The following is a 25,147-nucleotide window of genomic DNA, read 5'->3' as shown; positions in this document are numbered from 1 at the left end:
GGAGGGGGGGGGGGGGGGGGGGGGGGGGGGGGGGAGTTATTGGGGATCTAGAGACAACTGCCAGGCAGTGGATGAGTCATGACAGCGAGGCGTCTAATTAATGCACAGATATTAATCATGCCGCGAAATTTGAGGCACTGCCTGTAACACGAAACGAAATCAACAATGGCAGCGGAGGCTGGTGCATCCCAGCCCCAGTCGCACTTGATGCTCATGATGATGATGCACTAACGATGGAGTTTGTCCCCAGATAAACACGATGATGATGATGGTGGTGCCTGCGCGCTGGCTTAATTATCAATTAGGCAATGGAGCAGTGACAAGTGCCACAGGCGCCACAGCATCAGCAGAAAGAAAAGGAAAATATGAGTCCATAAATAGCAGAGGACTTATATATTCAGACACAAAAATATTCCCCATTTCTGACTATGAAAACCAACCAATTAGAATGCTATTTGTAGATCCTTAAGCAAAACGCAATTATCGTAATATTTATAGGAAGAAATTCAAAATGTCTTCTCTGCTCCCACAACGAATTTTTTACTCAGAAAACTCTTCTTAAATATATAAATAACCCTGAGGATGCACCTTATCCTCCCCCTGATGCTGTTAGCTCATATTTTATCCTGTCGCAAACAGAACCTGCTGCCTGTGACACATCTCAAGAGCGATTACAGCATACCAAAATCCAGATATATACGCACAGAAATGGAGCCAACGTGGGGCCAAAATATTTCATAATGCAAAACAAAGCAAAAGAGAAGCCGAGTGGGTTGTAATTTGTTCTATCGATTGAGTAATAATCCCATTGCTAGTCCCCTCTTCGGGCCACACGTAACTGAACGACGATGCTAATACGCGGGGGCGTGGTCGCCTCCAGCTTAGGGATGCTACAACCCAGCCCTCCGCTGCTTCGTTAGACGTGCTGCAAAAAGGAAGACAACCCCAAAGATAGATGCGGAAGAGGGGCTCCAGGGAAAGACTAGGTAGGAGCCCCAATCGAACATTGCCACAGCAAATTGGCTTACACCATGCATATACCTAACCAGCAGAGGATGTGACACAGGATAAGGCCCAACGCTTACGATGATGAGGATGAGAATGCGGTGGAACATGTCTGATGATGGATCAAGGCTGGAGCATGACACGGACATGGGCACGGGACAGGCACAGGCACAGCGCTCGTGTCTTCCTTGATTGGCCTTTTCTCTCTGACAGGCCGCCCCGGGGAGTCAGAACATGACACGGAGATTGCTCAGGTGGTTATCCCCTTGTCCCCTTGCCATCCTCCCTGATTGCTGACCAATGAGGCGTATGATTAATGCAGCACCCTCCTAGTACCTCCCTCTCTGGAAAACTAACTTTCCATGTCAAGAGAACAGGCACAACTCGTGTCAGCAAAAGTTTCTGCGTTTGTTGCGTTCTTCTGCGTTCTGCGAATTTGTTAGTCAATGAAATGAGATTGGAATTCATGGGAAATTGTAGGGAATAATCAGGAGTTTGTGTGGATTCGATTACGCTATTCGGTACGTGCATAAATTAAAGCAAACCCAATGGGATGGGTGATATTCTCAATAAAATCTCTAAAGATTCTTGCAGTCACTGCCTTGAATTCCATTTATTCCTCGAGCTGCAGTAGTTTTCCACTGAATACAAGATTTTTTCTCCACTTTAATATGGAATTTAACCATAAAATGTTAAGCAGCAAGACACGACAGACCAGCGACGACAAATAAAGGCAGAAACAAAATAAGCAGCAACGAGAGGGGGGGTCGTGTCTGTATGTCTGCAGCTAAGAGCGACTTAAAAGATGACCTTTTGGCTTCTCTTGACAACTACAAAACTCCCGTTAGGCATAAATTTTCATAATCAAACAGACAAGACACAAAAGTTGAAGTCAAAACCAAAAAGTCTATTGACCCAACTGAAACAAACGGCATTTGCCTTTTTTTTGGTGTCTTTTATTTTTCTACCATAATATTTTATTGTTTTGGTGTGTTTGCGCCGCGGGGCCAAGAGACGACGAAAACCAACTCCGGATGAGACTGCGACAAAGACAGCGAAAACCTTGAATGGCTCTATTAATTTAAGGTGTTTTTTATTTCGCGCTAACTTACTTAAACTGCGAGTGGCATGTGGTGGTATCTCGGTATCAGAAAACTGATATTATTTGCTTCATTTTATTGACTCTTGGGGGGGTTTATGTTTATTTTCTGGGCTTGGTCAGCAAGCAGCAGCAGCAGCATCAGCGCTCGTCTGCCTTGTCGTTTTGAGTTTGATTTCCTTGTTAAAACCTGTTTCGGAAATCTATTAACGTTTTTTGTTGCTCTCAATGTGGGTCAACATTAACATATATTGATCTCTGGTCCACACACAAACACACTGGTGTGCTGGCGGCTGTAACTTTGGCTCTGCCATCAGCTGATCATCATCAAGTCAAGTGCAACAATCAACGAAAGCAAAGCCACAGCGAATTGAGCTCAATTGAAGGCAATTGTGGAGACAAAGCTCTCGAGTGGAAAGAGCATGTCCAAGAGACAGGGCGAGCTGGTGAACACGTTGCGTATACGTTACGAACTGCCGCAGTGCAGCCAAGTGCCAAGTACCCTCTATCAAGGGTATTCACAAACAAAGTTCAACGACTTTGGAAACACCCGAAAAATGTGTGGAAAATGCAGGCATTAATTTTCTTTGGGTTATGGGCAGTGTATATCAGATTTGAATGGTATTTTATTTTAGTATTTTAGTATTTTTATGGAACTTAATTAGTTAAGTTAATCCACCCAAACCCAAACAATCGACCAGTTCCTTTCAATAGAATGATTCAAAATTACATTCTCTATTCTGACTCAACATTGTATGGGTATTTTTGATGTTTCTATAGAAAATGAAGACTTCCCATTGAGACTGAATCAATATTTGAGTTTAATTTGCCCGTTGTGTTGCCCTCTTCCCACTGTTGCTATTATACACAAAGCAAGATACGAGTATCTTCTTCCTACTGTTTCTATTATTACTCAAGCAGAGACATTTTTGCTGAACCTCTCTGGGGACACGTGTGTGTTTGCTTAGTTAGATTGCCTATTATATTTGTTGTGCTGTCCAATTTGAGCGCACAATATACGCGTAATATATATGTGTATATAAAACTAGGGAGAGGTCAACTTGATTAGCGTGTCGTCTCTCTGCTGTGACTGACTAACTACCAGACACGGAGGTATACTGACTGGCAGACAGATGCATCTACCGAGTGACTGACTGACACATAAAATGACTGACTTACTGACTGACAGTTAAAATAGTTGTGGTAAACGACTGATGTTTGGGGGACTTACATCACTATCATCATCACTCAATGGCCGCCTCAATAATCCAGGACTTGAGGCAGGCAGCAGTGTCGCTTCAAGGATACGCACCTGAAAAATACAAAAGAAAGAAAAATATTATAAAATATGCATTTTCTGGCTTTAAATTCTTAAATATTTAAGTTGTACATTTCGTATAACTATATGAAAATAAATGAACGTGTTAGCAAGGAACACAAATAATAAAAAAACCTAAGAAAAGTAGAAGTGGAAATTATATTTTGCTCTACAATTTAAATGCGAAAAATGAATTATGGAAAATATCTAAAAATCGCTAAGTATCGAAGAAATCTTTAAAGATTTGATATATCAACAAACGACTTTCAATTAAAGAATCTTTTGTCATGTACATATTTAATGGCACTTGGCATCAACAAATTAAATCTTTGATCTGTGACTTTGACTGATGACTGCTGTTAGACATCTATATAAGCTTTATCGTTATTAATTATCCATAAAACAAACTTTTTTTGACACATGTTAAATGTTTGATCCCATATTAACTATGGAACATTTGAGAGAATTAACTCCGAACCATAGAGCTCTGGCAAAAAGATCCCTTTTCCAGGATTATTTTGCAAGCCAAAGCTTATTTTATTTTTACAAAGTGTTCGCACAAATCCTTTTGTGTTTGTTTCCCCCAAATAATACTCTTTCAAAACTCTTATCATTAGCAAATAAATCTGCTGGCAAAAATCCCCAAAGATTGCAGCTTTCGAGTATATTTACTTTGGTGGCTGCTTTTTCGATGTGTCTCTCTCAGACATGCACAGCACAGACCCAAAGCCGGGCCAAAACAACTTTAATGATGATGACGAGAAGATTTTTGTTTATTTCTGTGCCAAAAATAACAACAGGAGAAACCGCGAAAAGTCGCAGAAGAAGAAAGGGAGAGACACAGTGGGAGCAGACACAGAAAGTCACTGAGTGAGAGAAGGAGGGGTTGGCAGAAGAAAGAAGAAAGACAGACAGCCGGCAGTCAGTCAGTCATTCCCTATGATGTATTATTGTGTGCACGAGTATATGGTGCGGTGCGGCGAGATGGGGTTCTGTCTTTCTGTTTTGTATTGTCTGTTATTATATAAATAACGACAGATATACACACATACATACACACACACATATAGGAAAGCGAGGAGCGGAATGGGTAGATGAAGCAGAAGAGGCGACCTCAGCTAGAGATTGCGAGAGATGGAATCGGCGGGGGGAAGGGGGATAGGGCAGCCAAGCCAGACATGAACTCCGAGACGTCCATGTCAGGGGGGGGGGGGGGGGGGGCCAACACTCATTTAATCCGTCTGTGGATCTCTCTCTATTGCTCACTGTCTTTCGACCTCTCTTGCAGTATTTGAATGAGCGAACCCTTTCGCACTTTGTATGCGACTTGCTTGTACAAGCAAGAATGTGAAAATAATTACTTATTGCTAAAGAAACTTTAGCCGTTGCAAAATGTAAAACAGGATCTTCGAACGATCTTCGAGGCAGGCGGTAAATGTAATTTTATTTCGAGATATTTGGGATAAATATTTGTAACCCTATCCATATCTGATGACTCTATCTATTGCTGTACTATACTTTAGAAAACAATCATCGATCTTTAAGCGAATCAATAGCTTCGGTAAGCCTTTCTTTCCCTATAAATCCCAACTCAACTCCCTTTAACACTCTGTGTCTACAGCTCTCTCTTTCTTACTCTTTATCTGTCGCAACATTTGTTGTTGTTGTTTTTCTGTTTATTTTGTTGCTATTTCTTTTACTCTGTAATCTTTTTTTCATGCGCTTTAATTTGTTTTCGTTTCTCTTCTTTGTGTCTTTTTCTCTGCCTGGCGATTCCATTTCTTGTTATTTGCCAACAGTTTATTGATCTTTCGCTGACATTGGAGCAAAAAAAAGCACACACACTCAGAGGCAAAAGAGATAGAGAAATGAAGAGGGAAAAGTGAGGAAAAGAGAACGAACGTTTTTCCATAGGAAAACTTAATCTATAAGAACCAACACCCCTCAACCAGGCCCATCTTTTGTATTATTTATGAGCCACACAAAACGCAAACAACGGGGGAAAAATTCAAAAATTCAAAATCGAAATCGTGTCAAATATTCCAAGGGCAATAATGCTAAAAATACTTGTTTAAAATAAAGAATAATATTCACGCAATCTTCCCCCGTGAAGCATAACATATGGCAGAAGCAGAATGAGGCAGTGGGGGGAAACAATGTCCGAAAACCTGAACGAACACCCCCCGAAAAGAAAAACAGAAAAGCCCGCGCAATAATCGCGCAGCAATTAAAGTCAAATTGGAAAATTTACGACCTGGTAAACAAAAGCCGATAGAAAAGAATCTGGTCCGGCAGTCGGCGGTCAGCTGTTGTTGTCTGTTTTGAGAGATTCACAAAGCGAAAGACCATTAACAGCAGCTAGAGACTGGTGAAACGATCATTAATATCCAGCAGATGGATGGATGTGAGACGTGTTTGTATGGTAAAATTTATATAAATTTGTATGTAGACCTTATATCTGAAAGGAAACAGCAGCTGGGGGGCGGGCAAAGCTCATTAGAAGCCTTTCCTCACGAATAAACTGTGCTCCCCAATGCTCGTGTATCAACTGTGTTATGCTAGGGTTCTTAGCTGTTCCGTAAACATTGGCAAACAAATTGTTATATGCAAGTTTGAAATAATAATAAATCAATGGCAAAGCAACATCACACTTCCCTGATTGATATTTGTATTTGTGTAGAACATGTTGTATCAAGTGGGGTAAATGGGTAAGAGCAACGGCCGTTAGTTGACCCAGAAATCAACGAAACATAAAACAACCACAAATATTATCAGCTGATTTTCCAGGAAAAAATAAATTAAAATCAGCAATAGAGCGGGCGGCAGAGGCACGGCTGCCAGCATCCTTTTTGGGTCGCCGGTCCCCCAATAACAATATTTATTTACAACACTAAACAAAACCAAACAAACAAATAAACAGACCGAAATGCAAATGAAGCTCAAGCTGAAAAAAGAAGAAAAGGAGCACAAAGTAAGGGGAGGGGGGGGGGGGGGGCAGGCTAATAGGGGAGAAATATGTGGAAGAAGAGTGCGAGGATGGGGCACACGCCTTCCAGCCAAGCGACAAACAAAACATTGGAGAAATCATAAAACAATAAACTTCCCTACAAAAAACACAAAACAACAGAGAATGACTCGCATGACCGAAGCTATAGATGCCCTTATGGATTTATCTTTACTTTAGTTTCTAGTTACCAAAAAATAAATAAATAAATAGATTTTGCTACATTTTCAGAGCACTACTTCCGATGGTGGTTTGTGTTGCCATTCTGAGGGAACCCCGAGCTGCAACGAGGGCAACAAACCTTACCCCAAAGTCATAAATACTCTCCAGAGAAAGAGAAGCGTATGAAAAACAACAAAAATTTAAGTGCATGCAGATTTGTCTGGCAACTGAGACGCGGCGTCGGCGTCGGCGTCGCACGACCACTGCAGCATTAGTCAGCAAGAAAAAGAGAGCGGCAGCGGCAGCTACGACGACGGCGACGGCTACGGTCTGCCCGCCCCATACCACAAGTGGAAGCAAAAGAGTGAAAGAAAAAGAAACTTCCATTCCGCGGGGGAACCGCAAAAAAAGTCATTGACATCAAAAAAACAAAGAAGTTGAAGTTGAAAAAGCACACAAAAACAAAGAAGAGAAACAAACTTAACCCCAGAATAACCAAGAGAATAGAAATTTCAATCACAAGATGCAAATAGAAACAAAATTAACCCGAAGGTGTATTTTAAACGTTTCTAGAGAGTTGAAAGTTGACAATAGGAATTTCCATATTTTAGTTAATTTGAAAGTAAATATAACATAAAGAATCTATAGATTCATATCTATACTTCTTCATGAAGTATTTAATTCTACGGCTAAAAAACTTGCATTGAAAATTCCAACAGTTCTGCCTTCGCTTTTCCTCTGGTTCTGCCCTCTTTCCATGACGTTTCCTCAGCTATTCCACCGACCAAACACATTCCCGGTCCGCGTGTTTCTACCACTCTTGTAACCATATAATTTCTTGCCACTAAAATGGTAAACTTTTCCCAACTTTGCGCATACCTAAATTTTCCACCGTTTCGTTGAACTCTTTTTTTGTGTGTAGTTTTCTATTCGCACGAGACACGCCCAACGGGCCATTTAAATGCTAACGCCCACCTGCAACGGTCTGGCCATTGCAATTTTCGCGACAACTTTACCGTTGACAAAATAACCGTTTATTTTGGCGCACACCAAGAGAGAGAGAGAGAGAGGTAGAGCAGACAGCTACAAAATAACTTTGTTGCTCCAAATCTCGTGTTCGAGAGGGAGTCAGTCACGAATGTGATACAAAATAAATACAAAAAATATTCCATGAATATTATTAAATATTAAAATTGTGCCTACTTAGATCCAATTGTAATGCCATTAAATAAAAAGGTGCAATTATATTTTCAAGAACAATAACATTTCGATTTACACTTGATGCAAAAAACTCTCTTCTACGACTAAAGTGTATTGAAACTTTGTACATACATAGATCCCCTGGTTTGCCTATAACTGGTTAAACTCTTTTTTATCGGTTAATCTTTTGGTGTTTTTTGTGGTGTTTGCTTATGCAATTTGCACTCGTGCAAAAGTGTAAGAGTGTGTGTGCTCGTTTCGAGTGCCCGTGCCCATGCCAGTGCTCGTTTGGTCGCGTGCAGTGAACAGCCACGGCTGAAGCTACAACCACAACAAACTCAACAATGTATGCGTTCACTTCTTTAGTTTGCTTTGCTTTGTTGTGCAGTGTATTGGTGAAATTGGGTTTAGTGTTCAATTCCACCACCCACGTTCTACATTGGGTTTGTTGGCCCCGCCACAAACTTGAGAGCCGGCAAACGGCATGGCCATTCGTTGACGCTGCTGCCGTTTCTGTTGCTACTGCAAGAGCCAAATAACATTCACTCAATGTTTAATTGTTTATTAAATATGTGCGTTTTTTATGAAATTTTAAGTTTGTAAAAGAGAAAATAGCCAGACCAAGAACTTATTCTGAGCTCTGTCAATCATTTAAATATTAATAGGAGAAGGAGAATATTTTGTAGATTGACGTTGAAATTGGTCACGGAGGACCATCGGCTTCCGTACCTTGATTTTCTTTTATTTTTAAATACTTAATTGATTGCTAAACCAATTTTTCACAGATGAGAGACATGCCTCCACGCCATCACAAATATATTTTGTTCTTTGTTCAACCAACTTGAAAAAAGGAAAAAAGAAATATCTGCCACAATCTGGAAGCATTTTCCATCCACAGCCCACGTCTAAAGAAATTAACATAAAAATGTTGCACAGATTAGTTTCAAAGATAAAAATAAAAGAAAAACAAAAAAAAGGAAGGGAAGGGAAGAGAAAAACCCAAAGAAAACGACGAACGAAGGGAAAGAGAGTGTGAGCGAGGTGGTTACGGATAGATGGTCGCAGACATGCATTAATTATGGAAATTGGTAAGGAAATGCAAGGAATGAGGAAAAGGGAGACTAGGGAATGGAGGAGGGCACATGGAATGGGTGGATACGTGGGCTTTGGAGACACTTGAGCAAGACAATTTACTCTGGTTGAGAGTATTCTAGTGGGAGAAGAAGAAAAGGTAAATTTCTTGGCTAATTTGCATATTATAATTGTGTTCCTAAGAGGTTCATTTGCTACAGATAATAGTCTAAATCGATGACTAAATTGGGAATGGTAGAGTGAAAATGCATCAGCAGCAGGATGGGTAGGTAGAGTGGAATAATCAAGAGAAAATACGTACATGCAGCAGCTCTATAGCTCGAAGCTTTATAATCCTCAGAAACGTTCTCTTTTTTTTTATAACAAAAGCTTTATGATTCCACTCGATTCCCTCGAGAGCCCCCGTGTCGAATGTGTGATTTTATTTGATTATCATTGAAATTTTTGGTTGAGCGCACAATTAGTTCAATGCTCATCGCCATCATCATTATCAACAGCAACAAAGCATCATCATCATCATCTTTGGTGTATGGCCGTCATAACAATTTGGCTTTAATGCCGCAAATGATTGTTGTACAAATGAATATCTGCAACACGGAGAGTGCGTTGCACTTGCCGCCACAGCAGCCTCCATATTAGTGGCATGATTGTCTATCGAGGGGTAACGAGGGGAGCCACACACGCACATACGCAGTGCAACACACACACAGACTCACTGACACAGGCATCCCACTATCCCAAAGAGTTAGGTGAAAGCCACCGCCGCCGCCGCCGCATCCCACAGACACTCGGTACTAAAATTGGTATCCATCTCTCTCTCCACAAAGCTGGCAATTACAACGTTTTTATCGCTCCAAAAGCAATTTCCAAAATTATATAGGGATGCCATTAAAATGGGGGACAAGAGAGCGTTGCCAGATGGGCAGGGAATTAGAAAAATGTCACGAAAACGAAAACCACACAAAGGCAAGTGTCCAAGAAACTAAAAACCTCAAATTGAACCATCAAACAAAATCCTGACATCCCGTATGACCTCATCAAAGACAGTTTCACCATTCATCAAGCTTCAGTCAGAAGAAACAGCGTTGAACATTCATCAAGTCAAGCCTCCCCAGAAGAGCAATGACAAAGAGCACAAAGAGACGGCATTTGGCAAATGATTCCAGCCAAGAACAAGATTTATGTGAGAAAGGAAAGACTGGGGGAACTAACTCTTCGCTCCCTTTTGTGCAGAGATCCAGAAACAGAACCAGAACACAAGACAACAAGAAACAAATGGAAACAAAACAAGTGGAACTTGAATTGGAACTTTCAGATGCTCTTAAAAATAAATTTAAATTACTGAAAGTAGTTGAAAAACAATTAGATTAATGAATTTTTGTGTTTCAATCGTAGAGATTTAAAATTAAAAGATACATTTGAAATATTGACTTAAAATATGATCATATTAAAATATTGACTAGCCTTAAAGATCGAACGTTTCGTCAAATACTATTCCTGTCATATAGAAACGATGTAAATAGTTCCTTCATCAGGATACTATGAGACTCTCCCAAAGAAAACAGTAAATACCCTCTTCCGCAGAGTATGAAAAGAATACCCATAAGCTATTATGGAATGCTCCTATTCAAAATGGTTAGGAACCGGTTGGAACTCCTTCTTTTACTGCTTCACCAACATCACCTCCATCTTCTCCTCCTCCCCCAACTGCATTTACAATCAATGCAGCAGGTGGCCAGCCACCAACAGCAGAGAACACGCGATCAGACCCAGAAAACTGAACCAAAACTGTCTGAAGAGTGGGACAATGGTTAATGACAGCAGTCGACGTGGCCCCCCGCTCCTTTTAGGGGGAGGAGTCTCCCCTTTATTTGTGTTGGAATGAGTAGATCCGGTTATGCAAATGAGAGATCAGCAATGTGGAATGGAATATCATGAATATAATTCCATGATTCCCGTGGTGGCATCTTCAACAACAAAAGAACAAAAAAATCAGTCCTTCAAGGGAAGGTCTCGTCTCTCCTTCCTGTCTTTCTCTTTCTTATGCAGACAATTAAATTTGATTAAGCCAAAAGGAAGGGAACTCTTCAAGTGTTTTTTTTGTTTCCCTGTTATTTCAAGTAGTCATGGTCCCTCAAGAGCAGAGAGGCAGATGGACAGGCAAAGAGAGGCTGCTTATCTGTCATTAAAGGGCCGGGTCGGGTCGGGTCGGGTCGGATCGGGTCGGATCGGTTGTCCTCTCCGTTAAATGCCGATCGCAGCAGCCTGCTCTCATCATAAGTGGAACCGGGTGGGAAGGAAGGAGATAGAAGGTAAGAAGGAGATGGCGAGAGATCCACTTATGGGAAGCGGTTAAGTATGCGAGAGGGAGAGAGGAGCAAAGACATCCCACTAAGTGGAAGCGGCCAAGTAGGAGAGAGAAGGAGCCGGCAGAACTGATGGCGGCGCATAAATTATGCTGGCGACGCTTTCAATGCCGTAAGCCACAGGCTACATAAAAGGAGAAGAAGAACAATAAGCAGAAGCAGCCGCAGCAGCACAGAAAGCTTTCAAGTTGGAGCAGCAGCAGAAACAGAATTATGAAAGCCGAGAAGCTTCCAAGATATGCAGAGAACAAACCAACTCCAACTCCAGCATCCTAGCTTCCTGATCATCAGCAGCAAAACCGATTAAAGCATCATTTTGAAAGCAATAACAGAAAAGAGGCGCCATCACTGTGGTTAAATCATCAATCGAAGCAAAGCAATGCATCAAAGCAGAACAGATCATAGGAGAAGCGCAAGCAAGAGCAGAAGCTTCAAGCGCAGAGAGAGAGAGAGAGAGAGAGAGAGAGAGCGCGCACTGCAAGCGCTGAAAGCTCTGAAAGCAGAGCAGCAGCAACGAAGCAGCGATCAGCAGAAGTGTCAAAGCAGAGCGACAGCAGCAGCAGCAGCAACGAAGCTCCTTGCCGAGCAGATGTTTCTAACTAAAGCAGAGGCAGCATCAAAGTTCATAGCAAACTGTAGCAGCATAGAAGATTTTAGATCAGAGCAGAAGTTTCTTCAAAGCAGCAGTTAAATATTAAAGAAACGAGTGCGGGAGGTTTACCCCCACCAATAAAAAAGAGTTATGTAGGTAGACCCAAAACCTTGAAAACAAATAAAAAAGCAAACCAAGCAAATAAGAAAACCAAGAGGAATCAAGATAAAGAGCGCAGGTCTGGTCTGTCTGCAGGGATAAGGAAATTGAGAAGATAATGGAGGCCTCTCCACTGTCTCCACTGTTACGCTTACGCTGCAGCCTTCCTACTCTTTCTCTCTCTCCCTTTTACTCTTACACTAAGTGGCCCAAAAATCATAAACATTTTCAAGGTTACCAATTTCGAGGTCTGGTCTTGTCGGCTTGTCGATTTGCCCCGTCTGGCGGCTGTGTAGGAAGCAACATCAACAAAATCAGTCGAAAACATCAGCCTTGGCGGCATCTCTCCCCGTGAATCTCCTTCAGAGCAGCAGCAAACAATTCCTTAAGCCAGATTATGGCACAAATTTTAACGATCTATAACTCATAGACGATACATATAGATATAGGGAGGGTGGGCGAGTGTATTCCATGAGAAACACAAACAACATAAAATGTCGCCGCTTTTAAGCTTTAAAACTGGTTTACATAGCCAGACAAATGGACGAGACAGACAAATAAGAGTACAACAAATTAAAAACTTAGAAACCATAGCTCTTTTTTATACTATTTGAAGTATCATATGTACATTATGGATAGGAAAAGAAGGCAACATAAATTCCTTACAGAATTGAAAACGATTTTATATCATCAGAATATGAAAATTGAATATCTTTCCTGTAGGAACTTCTACAAGGATATCCACATATTCAGGACAAGGATCTTTATAATTCTGATCCCTGGAGCTATGATCTTTCAGTCAGATTCTTGATTATAGCTCATTGGAGAAACTCTTTTCATTTCTTGAGCTTCTTTGAAGATTATCTTTCCTTAAGAATTCTATATTGCTCAATAATGAAATGTTTGCTCATAATAAATCGTTTTTTATATTTCCATATTGGTTTACCAATGGACTACACTACGTGTTTCTCTTTTACACAGCGACTTAGCACCGTACTCGTGCTAGTATTTCGTATTATGTGCATGTGTTTTCTGTCTTTCTTTATTGTTAAGGAGAGTTGGCAGCACCTACGTACGAGAACGTGAACAGGCAGTACGTACGCTGGGTTGAAGCCGTGGTCGTGGTCGTGCCGATGCCATGCCGCCAACCGGTTATGCGAGAGACCCAAAGGTAAGACTTCAATAACATTTTGAACGTCGCGACGTCTGTGCTGCTGTTGTTTGTGGGTTTCTTTATGCTTATATTTCTCAGTCTCTGCCTCTGTCTGTCTGTCTTTTCTTGTGCCTTAACGCACAACAGGTACATTTTGTAGTAGAGTGTAGGTAGATGGTGTGTGTGTGTGAGGCAGTGTGTGAGGGGGATGGGGGGTTCTTGTTCTCTTTCTGTTTCTGTTTATATGGAGATTTCCTCTGCTGTCATTCTTTCCGCTGTTTTGTGAGCTGGTTGCCTTGGTCTTTTGTTGGGGCTCCTCTTATGTACACACACATACATAAGTACATATATAGTATGCATATAGTATAAATGGAGTGGCCTTTGTATGGTTTGGCATAACCAAAAGAACTCAAACTCGAACTGGAACCCAAAAGAGTGAACCAAACCCAAAAGCCTTTTCAGCATTTGCTTTGTCATGTGTTTGTCCATATTCCCCAGACATTGGATATATGTACATATGTACATATTTATGTACATTATATAAAATGTATATTATATTTATGGCCATTATGATTTTGTATAAGGCTTGTTTGTTATGCTGATTGCGCCTTTTATGAGCAGTATGTACATATCCATTCTTACACTCGAATACTCCAAGGCAAAAGGCAGTCCAGCGTCCGAAGTTCCAAGAAAGGAAAGGAAAAGCGGTACTTGGAAATTCTATCTGCAAATAGTAATGTGTTCTTCTGGACAGTAATTGCTTTGAGTTGGTGGCTCTTCCGAATAAAGAGAATATTTTCTTATAAACTTAGCAACAAATGTTGTCATGGTTGAGTGAGACTGAAATTGTTTAGTAGAGATGAGAACTAACATTTGTAACACATTATCCAGAGCAACTTTCTGTAGCAAAAGTTATCCAATATCGGAGCAATTTACTCCCAAAGAATATGCAAAAAAAACCACCCAATAATTGTCAACTGCTGCATAAATTGGTACTAATTATAAATATTCTCATAATAATATCTTATTAAAAAGGTTCCATTAACTAATCAAGCAAATAATCAACATATTTCAGCATTAAGAGATCAAGCAACAAATTATGATTAATTACAAGTTAATGGCAGGCCAACAACGGATATTCGGCAGGTCTTTCCAATCGATTATTTACATTTATAATATAGGGTGCTAGGTACGAGCAGATACCACCACAGCGAGAATGGAGAAACTCAAGTAGCCCAAAAGTTGCTCCAAGAATCAGAGATGCCGAAAGATCCGCTCTAAGAAACCGAAAAAGAACACACAGAAAAGGAAAAAATAAATAAAAACCACAAATAGAATGGACAAACAAAACAAAAAAGCAGACAGACAAATTGGGGAAAAAATCCCCTTAAAAAAGCTCCAACGATTATTTCAGACAATCTCCCAAAGAAAGAGAGGAAAAAGTATGGCTAAAGGGGAATGGTTATGAGTGTATCTCCGGGTTTTAGTTTTGCTTTCGCTTCAGTTTTGTTACGGAGGGAGATTGCTACAGCTACTTTTTATTAAGAGATTTGCTTGTTTCAATTACGGATCTATTGAAACATCGAATTATATGAAAGGGCATCGGAAAGAGAGAAAAGACTCCTCATGCCAAAACTCCAGTTTCCAAGGCTCAACAATGCAATAACTAGTAGAAGGTGTATCTAGAACCCATCCGATAAAATCCTCTCCATTTCACGTTCGAACATTGGCTAATGAAACGCTAGACGTTGGGCTATTTGGTTGATAGAACGCTGCTAGATGTTGGTTGCTAAACTCTTAATACAGCCGCCTGGCAAAACGTTTATACATTTCCGATACATCAAATATCCAAACGATTCAATTATTCAAATGCTCATTAACCCAAATGGTTGCCAGAGCTCAGGAGGCGTCCAAGGGGCGTGCGATTCGTACTGCTGTTCCATGTTTTTACCGATTCATTGTGGTGGGTCTATACAGAGGGAATCAGAGGTAGAGGAGCATGCACAGGGCATCAGCCGTAAAGGTTCTACGGAAAGTGCTGGGTCCATGGGCATTAACAGGTCCTGGGGAGGGGACTCTCATATGGATTCCTTATCATGGCATTCATGATATTTGGTATGCGTTAATTTCCATATGATACAATGAATTATATTCTACTTTTTGTTGCTGTTGCTTTGTTTTGCTCCGAGATACTTTTGCGATTTCTCGTTGACGTCAATGGGCTCGGTTTTACTGCTGTGTATAGATTTTTTTTGGGTGTTTCATATATATAAATGTATTAGGAAGGGGTATAAACAGAGCATATTGAAGGGAATATAAAGAGGAATATTGAGAGAGGGGATTAAAGAGTCATTTTAGGGGCGGAATAAACTTGCAAATTGAAGCGGATGGGGGGTAAAGAATGTTGCTGGAGGGTCGGGCACGAATAAAAGATATATTCATATTTAAATGTTTTAAGGAACGCTGCTTTTTGTTTTGATTGTTTACAGTAAAGAACATTATTGAAACAACATTCAATGAATGGAAATTCCTTTGTGAATTCCTTCTTTTTATTCTATTTAGAAATCGAATCTCTGTATCCAGATTTTGATAAACATTTTCCTACGATTTGTGTTCCTTGTTTGGAAATCTTTGTTGAATATTTATCTGCTTATTACCATCTCTTATGATATTTTCATGGATTCATGGACTGCAGTTTCCTTTCTGTAATTATATCTAAAAAATATGTTGGCCTGCTGGCAGCTCTTTAAAGAGGGGTGTACGTCCATCTAGCCTTCTATCTATCACTATGGAACGAATAATCCAGTGAAATGTGCACATGTTGCACCGTAATGGTTGGGTGAGTGGGTGAGCTATGATAATAGCAAAAGTAGTTCCATGTAGAGCACTTTTTCGAATTCACTGATAAGATAATGATAAGCTACCCCCCCCCCCCCCCTGCCAAACGATTGCAGCCCACTCATCAACATCCACGCAGCAACCTTTTCAAGAACCCACAAAATATTCCAAAAACAAACAAAAGAGTGACACAGCAAGGGAGGTTGGGGGTGGTGGCGGGGTAGAACCAGACGTTTAGTCATAATTTCCCACCTCCAATTCCAATCTCTTATTTTTTTATCAGGTTATAATTTTTGTTTTTGTTTTTGTTTTCGTTTTCGTTTTTGGTTACCATTATCAGAATGGCACACATAACATTTGGGTTTCTGTACTGCTCGGGATTTATGGTACCCCTGTATCCCTGGCAATCGTACCATCCACAGACCTTGTACACAAACCCAACCACGTCCGTTCCTAGAGAGATAACTCTGAAACTCTGCAGCAATTAGACAATAACAATAACAGCAACACACTCGCATGAGATACACAACACAAAAGAAGGCCTACACTTTGATAAAAAAAAACAAAAACACTACGAAACGCGCACATGGAAATTCACTGGCAAAGTGGGAAGTTAAGGGGGGGGTTACTGGTCTATGATTAATCAGAAATTTCTAGACCATATGGTAGCCAGAAAAGTGGTTACAAAAAGTAAATTAAAGCGCATGAAGGAAAGGTCAAGTATTACTTGCTAAATTTTATATTTTAAGTGTGTCTCAGGTTGCAAATTTAACGAAAAGTAAGGAAAAAGGAGAACCATGGACATGCTCCTAAAATAATAAATAACTTAGCTTAGGTTTTCTCTAATAATAAACTATTAAAAATAACCTAAATGCAGTCTTAACGCAATGAAACGCACTGTATTCTCTATATGCCATATGCCACATGCCATGTACGAGCGTATATTTGATTAATAAATGCGTTTTCCACTGCGGCGATTAGATAAGAGCGTTTTTTTCCCCCTTCTGATAAGGCGATAAGGTAGGCCCATGAACATGTGAGTAACGGAACAGCTAACAGCTAAATGCCGTAGGTAAATGCCGCAGAAAGATCTACATAAATATATAAATATATATATACCATCGGAAAAATGATAGCTAGGAAAATGTTATTACACTCCAGACAATGCACAGCTTATATATTACTTCCACACACTTCCACCAACCCCATAATTCTTTGTCTAACAAATTCCTCAGTTTAATGGCAGAACACTTTTTGTTTTATTCGAGGCATTGATAAGGTCTGCAACTACATATTGGGAGGTTCAACTCTGCTGTTGTGTTGCAGGAAAGTTTGTCAAGGTTGTTAAGTGACCTTCAATTGAGGGGCGGAACTTCGCTGATTAGAAATATAGAATACTACAACAATTTGTAGTCTATTGTGGGATTACGTAGTGCCACAAATTGATGAATAGTTACTCATTGCAAACCTTTACTTGCTTCTGTTGTGTGATTTTCTATAATGAAATATACTCTTTATGAAATTATTATTTTAGGTTTAAGAACAATTAGCTCGGAGAGCAAAATATTCAGAAATATTCCAACCTTCTTAATCTTCCGATTCGACTGAGTTGTGGTCAGAAGTTCCATAAATTTAAAACTCTAACAATGCTTATAATACCCCTGATTTTACCCCACAAACACACAAACTGAATACCCATCTCCCTTCTCTATTCAAGAGGCCAAAATATAATATATATTTGTTTGAAGAACATCCAAATTTTTAAATCCTTTTTTGGCAGCGAAACACACAAATGCGTGCCAACAAAAATCTTGAGATATAGTCCGAAGCAAAATTGAAAATCGTTTTCCAACAGCATTTATTCTGGCTATTTTTGTAATACACCCAAATGCATTCACATCGAATCGGATTGAATATTATGGGACCGGGCTGGCAGGGAAGGTTGTAACACGTAAACATCAATGTTTTTTTTTGGCAAGCGAACTAAATTATTGAATATTTCATTTGAGGTAAAATTGGTTCACACAGATACTCGTTTACATCTGCTTTTGGGAGGGTTAAAAGTATTTTCGCATATTTACCAATTGTAATAATTCATGTGCTTTACGATTATATTCATCGGCATTACGACACGTACCTGAAAATATCAGAAAGAAATTTATTAGTTAAAGGGGAAGTGGAATGTGTCTTATGATTACAGTTTTAAGAATCGAAAGATTTCTGCTTCTAAATTGATCCCTAAATTGCGTTACTAAATGGTTAATGGATTCCCAACCATTATTAGAACCCATACAGAACATTTTCACATTACATTTTATGTACACAATAATTTTCTATAACAATAAAGCTCCATTCTATCTATAGTGTCCTTGGAACATGGGAACCAGCGGTTACAATACAATGTGTGGGTCTCATTCTTCCATCATATTTGCTATATTAATTTCAATTATTTACAACCGAGTCTTTAATGTACAAAGACCTTTTATTGTTCTTCAATTTGTTTATGAAAAATAAATGTAAAGAGAGGATGACACAAAAGGGGAACCCGGCGTTATCTTTACGCAACATTTGACAATGATTCAAAAAAAAAAAACAGAGAGAGGAACAGAGGAAAGCTCTGACACAGCTACAGCTCTTTCCATACACCCTTCCATTCCCACATCCAACCATTTATTTGCTCCCCATTTCAAGCTCTTATACAATCCCTCTGTCAGACTCCTTTCCCTCCCATTCCCTATTTCATGCTCTTATACAATCCCTATTCCAACGTCATACCGTAATGTTATTCAATCCCTATTCGAACCTCCGAGCTCCCATTCATGGCCCTGTTCATTTAGCCAAGTCCTGTCCTTTTTATACCTCATCCATGGGCTTCTTTTCTTGAGTTTTTCTTCTATTTTTGCGTCTGGCTTCTGCCACTGCATGGCATGACAGAGCATTGTCTCATCTGTCTCTTAATATTATTATACATTTTCTACACACACACACACACACACACACACACATTCCCATAACAAGCCTTTTCAGGCGAAGGCAAACCACAAGAAAGTTGAAATAATAATGAATAAGAACAAAAAAAAATGGAATAAGTAAAGAAAAGAAGGATGAAAATGTCTCTTGGGCGGGGCAAGGTTCATCAAACATTTCGCATCAAAAAGTATTAAATTACGCACAACAGAAGGAGAGCCCATGGCAGGATGAACTAATGAAGGAACGAAACGAAGGCACAAGGGGAATAGTATGGGATGGCATAAGGGATACTCGTACGCAGATGATACGATTATTCACACACATCCATTAACCCATGCGACATGTTTGCTGGCTCTGCGCTGGCGTGAAAGAGAGAAAATACAATTAAGCGACCTCATTTGCAGGCGGCCTGGCCTGCACAGAGCAGAACAGAGCACAGAACATACAGACAAACCCGTACAAACCCGTACAGAACAGAACAGAATCGGACGGGACGGACAATGTGGAGACATTTAGAGGCAGTTGCAGCCACTTTGACTGACAGCTGCACTTAAAGAGCAAAAAGAGTAAAACGAACGAGCAAAACGCACTGCAGCAAAAAACAAGCTCAACGAATAAAGAACAGCAAGAAGGAATGTTCAAGATGAGACTGGTAGCAACTAAGGGATGCCCATTATGGTATGCAATAAAGGACTTGAAAAGACCTTCTGTAGATGTACTAAAAATATGTATGGAAACAGAATATGTTGCGAAAATACTGAGAACATATTAATACAATTACTGAAAAATGTAACAAAAATTCTAATAATAAGTATAATCCAATCTTCAAACAACATCATCAAAAGTCCGAAATTAACTTAACAAAATACCAATATAGAGTAAATATTAAAATATAAAGTAAAAGTTTGCCAACATAAATGTTGAAACGATTCTAAAAAAATCATTTAAGGATTTCTTCCTTCTGCAGTAAGTCTTGAAAACCAATATACCCTTCATCTCTCCCACAAACTACTGGGTATCCACTGCAAAAAGCCTGCAGAGTCTGAAGCATCAAGTCTGAGCCGAGCAGAAGCGGGTGAAAACGTTGATAGTTCACGAACTGAGACTAGACCAAGCAATTGAGCGAGCTCCAAGTGGAGACTCAGACCGAAGCTGAGCTCATTCTTCAGCTACAGCTGCAGCAACAGCAACAGCACCAGAGATACAGATGGAAAGATACGCGATACGTTGCCGCCATCCAGCTGCAGCAGAAGCAACAACAACAATAATAAAAGCGAGCAAAAACTAGTTGCAACTAGTGCAACACCACAAAACGAGTTTCCACAAAGACTCCAAAACCAAAAAAGCCCAAGACGAGACGCTGGAGTGGGCGCTATGTGTGGGTGAAGACCTCCTTCATCAGAGACTTGTAGCTGGCTGGCAGAGATACTTGCAGTGTGAGAATTCTTTCAGCGAACACACAGCTGGTCGCAGTCGCAGCTGATGGATGCACAGCCCGCATCATCCGCAATTGATGGATGTGCCCGATGTCCAAACGGAGGCAGCTTTATGGGTTTGCTGATTATCGCATGGCCTCAAAGCCTAAAGAAAGTCCAGTTAAATTAAGGCAGAAGTTTCAATAGATTTCAATAAACGAGGGTAAGCAGTGGAAATGTTTTTTGTCGAGCCTACTCTATGGCATTGGAATTGGCCATAGCCACTTCTCAGAATATCAAAATCCCCTCAAATCACCTAGCCATAAAATGCACTCTGTAGACATTAAAATAATGAACTCAATTCACTTTAAAACTATTTCCCAATAAACCATTAAAAAATCCATCTCTATGGTTCATTTTGTCACCGACTTTCGTCACATCTCCAAAGACAGTTCTCCCATGATCCATCATGCCAAGTAAGTCTTTGATCTATTGATCAATTGTGTGGCCACATCTAGATTCTAGATTCTAGATTCTAGATTCTAGAAACGTATTTGAGTATTCGAGACACTTATCAACTTGAGAAATTAATGAGAAATTCAATCATCTTGACAAATATCTGTCAAATTATACAATTTGCATTTGTTTTTGCACAAAGTTTGTCGTTGTCGTTTAGCATTAATCACGAGAGTGCCGGCAATTTGAAAGCAATTTAATGAAATACATTCTGCATGTGTGTGCAGCAAATAGAATATATCTATGGCTGACGGAGAGAGTCGCAGAGATCAATAGTTTGCGTAGAGAGGTGGCTGGAGGTTGTAGAGCCTCTCCAAATGTGGGTGTTAGTATCGCTATCCGTCTCGGTGTCTAGACAGCCATAAAACACAGTCAGTACATTTACGTGTTATAGGAAAAATTGTATTCAAATATGCAAAAAAAATAAGCAAACAAAATGCAGGTATATATAGATAAATATATGTACATATGGGCCTATGGGGAAACCGTACCGACTGAAGCCCAAGCAAAGACGACAATTTCCGGGTGTCTAAATCGGTCCCCGGTGCTCAGTCTACTCCGTCCTACCGTTCCGATCCCCAGCCCACCATCACCGTCACAGTCGCTTGAAGTTGAAGTGAAATGACGTGTAACGATTTAGCAGGCAGTTCGGTTCTCAGTGTGGAAGTTTTCTTTCTGGGGTAGATCGGCGAACGAACATATGGTGTTCTTTCTTTTATATCTTTTCAGCATTCTTAGTTATGGGGGAAGTGATAAATTTAAGTTAATTATTGTCAGTTCATACAATAAACGCGCTTCAGAGACAGAGAAAAACTTATAAAGGAGTCACCAAAGTCTTAATTTTTAAAGCGAATAACCTTTGGAGCACTAAAAACCCTTTAGTCAGGGCCGACCTACCCCTCTTTACGCTTTTTCGCGGACAATTAACCGCGAAAGCAGAAAATCAAATGTGAAATTTAATGCTTGCAGTATGGGAATGGGATTTGCATAACTTGACATAAATCAAACGGTAAAGGCCTCAAAAAGGGTTGAAGTTTAATGAGTGCAAGGGAGATGGGTGAGATGGGAGAGCAGCCGCTGCCTTGCCTAAGCCATGTGAGAGAGTGCTAGGCAGGCAGCAGCCGCAACCGAAAAAATAAAAAATACAGTTTCATTCATTGAAGCTGCGTTAGAAAGAGCGAGACACCCATAGGAAAAGAGTTTTGCATGGGGGTTCTCTATGCTATGCTGTGTGTTTGTGTGTGTTTGTGATTGCTGGAATATTTGCATTTGCATTTTGTTTTGTATTTTTGTTGTTTGCCTTCGCATAATGCACAGCTGCTATCGCTGCCTTCGCTTCCCCTTCGCCATGGCTTCCTCCGACGTCGATGCGCTGCCTGTGCCTGTGCCTGTGGCCTATGCTGATTTCTGCATTTGTGAGTCCATCCACGTTGTTCTCAATTCCCTCTTTTGAATTCTTCGCTGCATACCCTGCCAATGAAGGGTGTAACTCCATTGCAAAGTTCCTTATTGTATATTTATATTTTAGGGTATTCAAAGTTTCGACCTACGCTCTTCTTGCACGTGTATTCATAATGTGGTACCGCGGACTTCCTTCCGTTGGGCATATGTACATACATATTTATGTATGCATGTACATATTTTGAATGTCAAAGTTATTGTATGGCGCTGCATAATAATCAAGCAGCAACCAACAACGAAATGAAAAGGGTCTGCTGGGTGGGTCTCTGCCTCTGTTGACTGTTGTCTGCGACTGCATATCCTGTGCAGAACAAGTTGAGCTGTTTAACTCCCTCCTCTCTCTCTCTCTCTCTTTCTTTCACCCTCTCCACCGTTACGACTGCAGAAAGCATATGCTAGACAAAGCGAGAGACAGAGAGTCAAAGCTAAGGCTCAAGGTCCAAAAACCGCTAAATAGAAAAACAGTAACGCGAGGGCTTTGTTTTGCTTTGTTTTTTTTTTTTGTTTCTTTGTCATTCCACTGGCATGATGACGTTTTTTCACGCTGCAGGAAGCCATATGCATACAAAAGTATGTAAAAATGTATGTACATATGTACCGATATGTGTGTATGTGCAAAAGTTCTTGTATCTCTTTTGCTTTTGCTGGATACTTTTTTTTGTTATTATCTTTATAAGTCGCTTTTGCATGGGTCTCTTTGTTCTATCTACAGACAAATAGACGTTGGAGAGGAGCACAAGAGTGGAGAGTGTGGAGCAGATGGGAGAGTGAGCATGAAAGCGAAAGGCCGCATGAATGAACCACTCTCACACACATTTATCTCCCAGTTGTTGTGTGTGAGTATGCGTAAAACTATAATTGAACTTTGGACCTGCGAATAAAGACATTGCCAACACCCCCAGAGAAACAGAACAGTTCCCAGGAGCACCAACATCTCTAGAATAAAAATGGGAGATGGGCCATGGATTGATCATCATTTTCATACACTGCTGACGAATCATCTCAAATAGATTGTTCGTGCCAGCAATAGGTTTATATAAAATAGTGGCATGACTCTTCCACGATACATTTCATGACAGGGATAGGTCAGTAATGACACACAATTCAGAGATACTAATATATTATTTATTAAATAAGCTCTTGATGCATGTTTTTCCCCAGTCATTAAGTTGGAAAATTTTAATTTATAAAATTGTAACTCAATCAATTGAGTTGTTCGAACTCAAAGGCTTCTTATCGGCTCTTGTTTAAAAAAAACAACAGCAAAATATAAATCTATTGCTCCACAGACCAGACCCTGGGTCTGGCTCTATGCCTCTCTGTTTATGCCGCAAAGTTGTGTCTGACAAATGACTGGGTGCCGCATGGATTGCCCAACAAGTGCAACATATTTTGGCATTTGTCTTCTCGCGTGACGTGTCTGTGCTGCAGCATTGAGAATTAGTGTGCCCAAAGGGCACCAAACAACGAGTTCAATGACCTTTTCTTTCACAGCTGAACTGCAATGAATGTCGACCCTCTCTAGGGGTGTCTACATGCGGGTCGTAAGGCCTTTAAGCAATTATAAATATAGCGCTAGAAGTGTAGTTTTTTCTTTGCGTTTTCTTTAGATATTTCACTCACTGATGATGTCAATCTGTTTGGGTAGGTGTATTTATGGGGCACGTGATATAACTGTTTAATGGCTGAAAGCGCAGGTTTTTATTCATAATTACGGGATTTTTATTATTATTGTTATAGGTTCCCTCCCACTCCACTCCTCGACAATTGGAATCTATAAATTAAAACTAGCCAACAAAATTCAGGTAGACTGGAATGGTTTTAATGAGTTATGGCTGTTTAAATTTAATTTTATTTTAAAGTTTTTTTGTGATAAGGTTTTTTATATATTTGTAGTATTTTTTGAAGAACTTAGCACCTTTTTTTAAATTTAAGCTCTGAGTTTCCAAGCAGAATACCGAATAAAATGGCAAGCTTGGGGTGCTTTTTGGCTGTTGACTAGTGTAATTAGCCAACTGATTTATATCGAAGCGGACGTTGGAGGGGCCCGCTGTTGGGTGGGTGGTTGGATAAACCGGCTGTCATGTGGGTGTATAAAAGTATGTGTACATATACGACTGTCTGACTGAAACCAAATCAAAGTAATTTACGGAATAATTACGGAAATTATTGTCAATTATTGCAATTGCAATTGTACACCGACCGAATGTTCCATCCAACAGAATTATGGATGAATATCACGAGGTATTGGGCGAGCATGATGGCTATTATTGTCGGTCTGTTTTCGGTCTCATTTCAGTGACATTTTGATTTTATCTCTGGAAATGGGAATCTCTGTGTCGCAACAATTCTCTCGTTAGCGTTTCCCCTTTGTTATTTTTTCATCATTGTCACTCGGGGCGTATACGTGATGTTTTTTTCGTTAATTCAATTCTCGCTTTATGGATTTTTTTATTGTCGAAAAAAAATTGTATATATGCGACTGTATTGTATATAACAATGGATATATCATACAAAATTTACGTAACAATTTATTTAATAATTTTTTTCTGCACTTGTCAGCTGTTTTCAAGAGTGACAGACAGAGAGGGAGAGGCGGGCACTTCTTTGATAATAATAATTATTATTTTTAATTGCTTTGCTAATTGGAAAAATTCAAGAAAAAAATATAAAAAAAGGCAGCCTATTAAATATGTATGTAATATCTGCATTCGAATTGCCAATTTCGGTGTATGAATTCTAGGGGAAAAGATTCGAATGAAATATTGCCAAATTGCATTTTGGCGTAGAAAAACAT

The 25,147-nt window shown here is 39.9% G+C and overlaps 1 long non-coding RNA gene across 1 annotated transcript; it reads right to left on the bottom strand.

The window, feature by feature from the left end:
• Window positions 1-2,364: 2,364 nt before the first annotated feature.
• On the bottom strand, window positions 2,365-24,945 carry LOC117584443. The gene is made up of 3 exons (XR_004573850.1): window positions 24,934-24,945; window positions 17,634-17,637; window positions 2,365-2,547 (listed from the first exon to the last, which is right to left on the bottom strand). It is a non-coding gene; the product is annotated as an uncharacterized LOC117584443 (long non-coding RNA).
• Window positions 24,946-25,147: the final 202 nt, after the last annotated feature.

The sequence above is a fragment of the Drosophila guanche genome, unplaced genomic scaffold (genome assembly GCF_900245975.1).
Source record: "Drosophila guanche unplaced genomic scaffold, DGUA_6, whole genome shotgun sequence".
NCBI lineage: Eukaryota > Metazoa > Arthropoda > Insecta > Diptera > Drosophilidae > Drosophila > Drosophila guanche.
The sequence above is the reverse complement of the archived record's forward strand: the minus strand, read 5'-3'. Positions and strand labels throughout refer to the sequence as shown.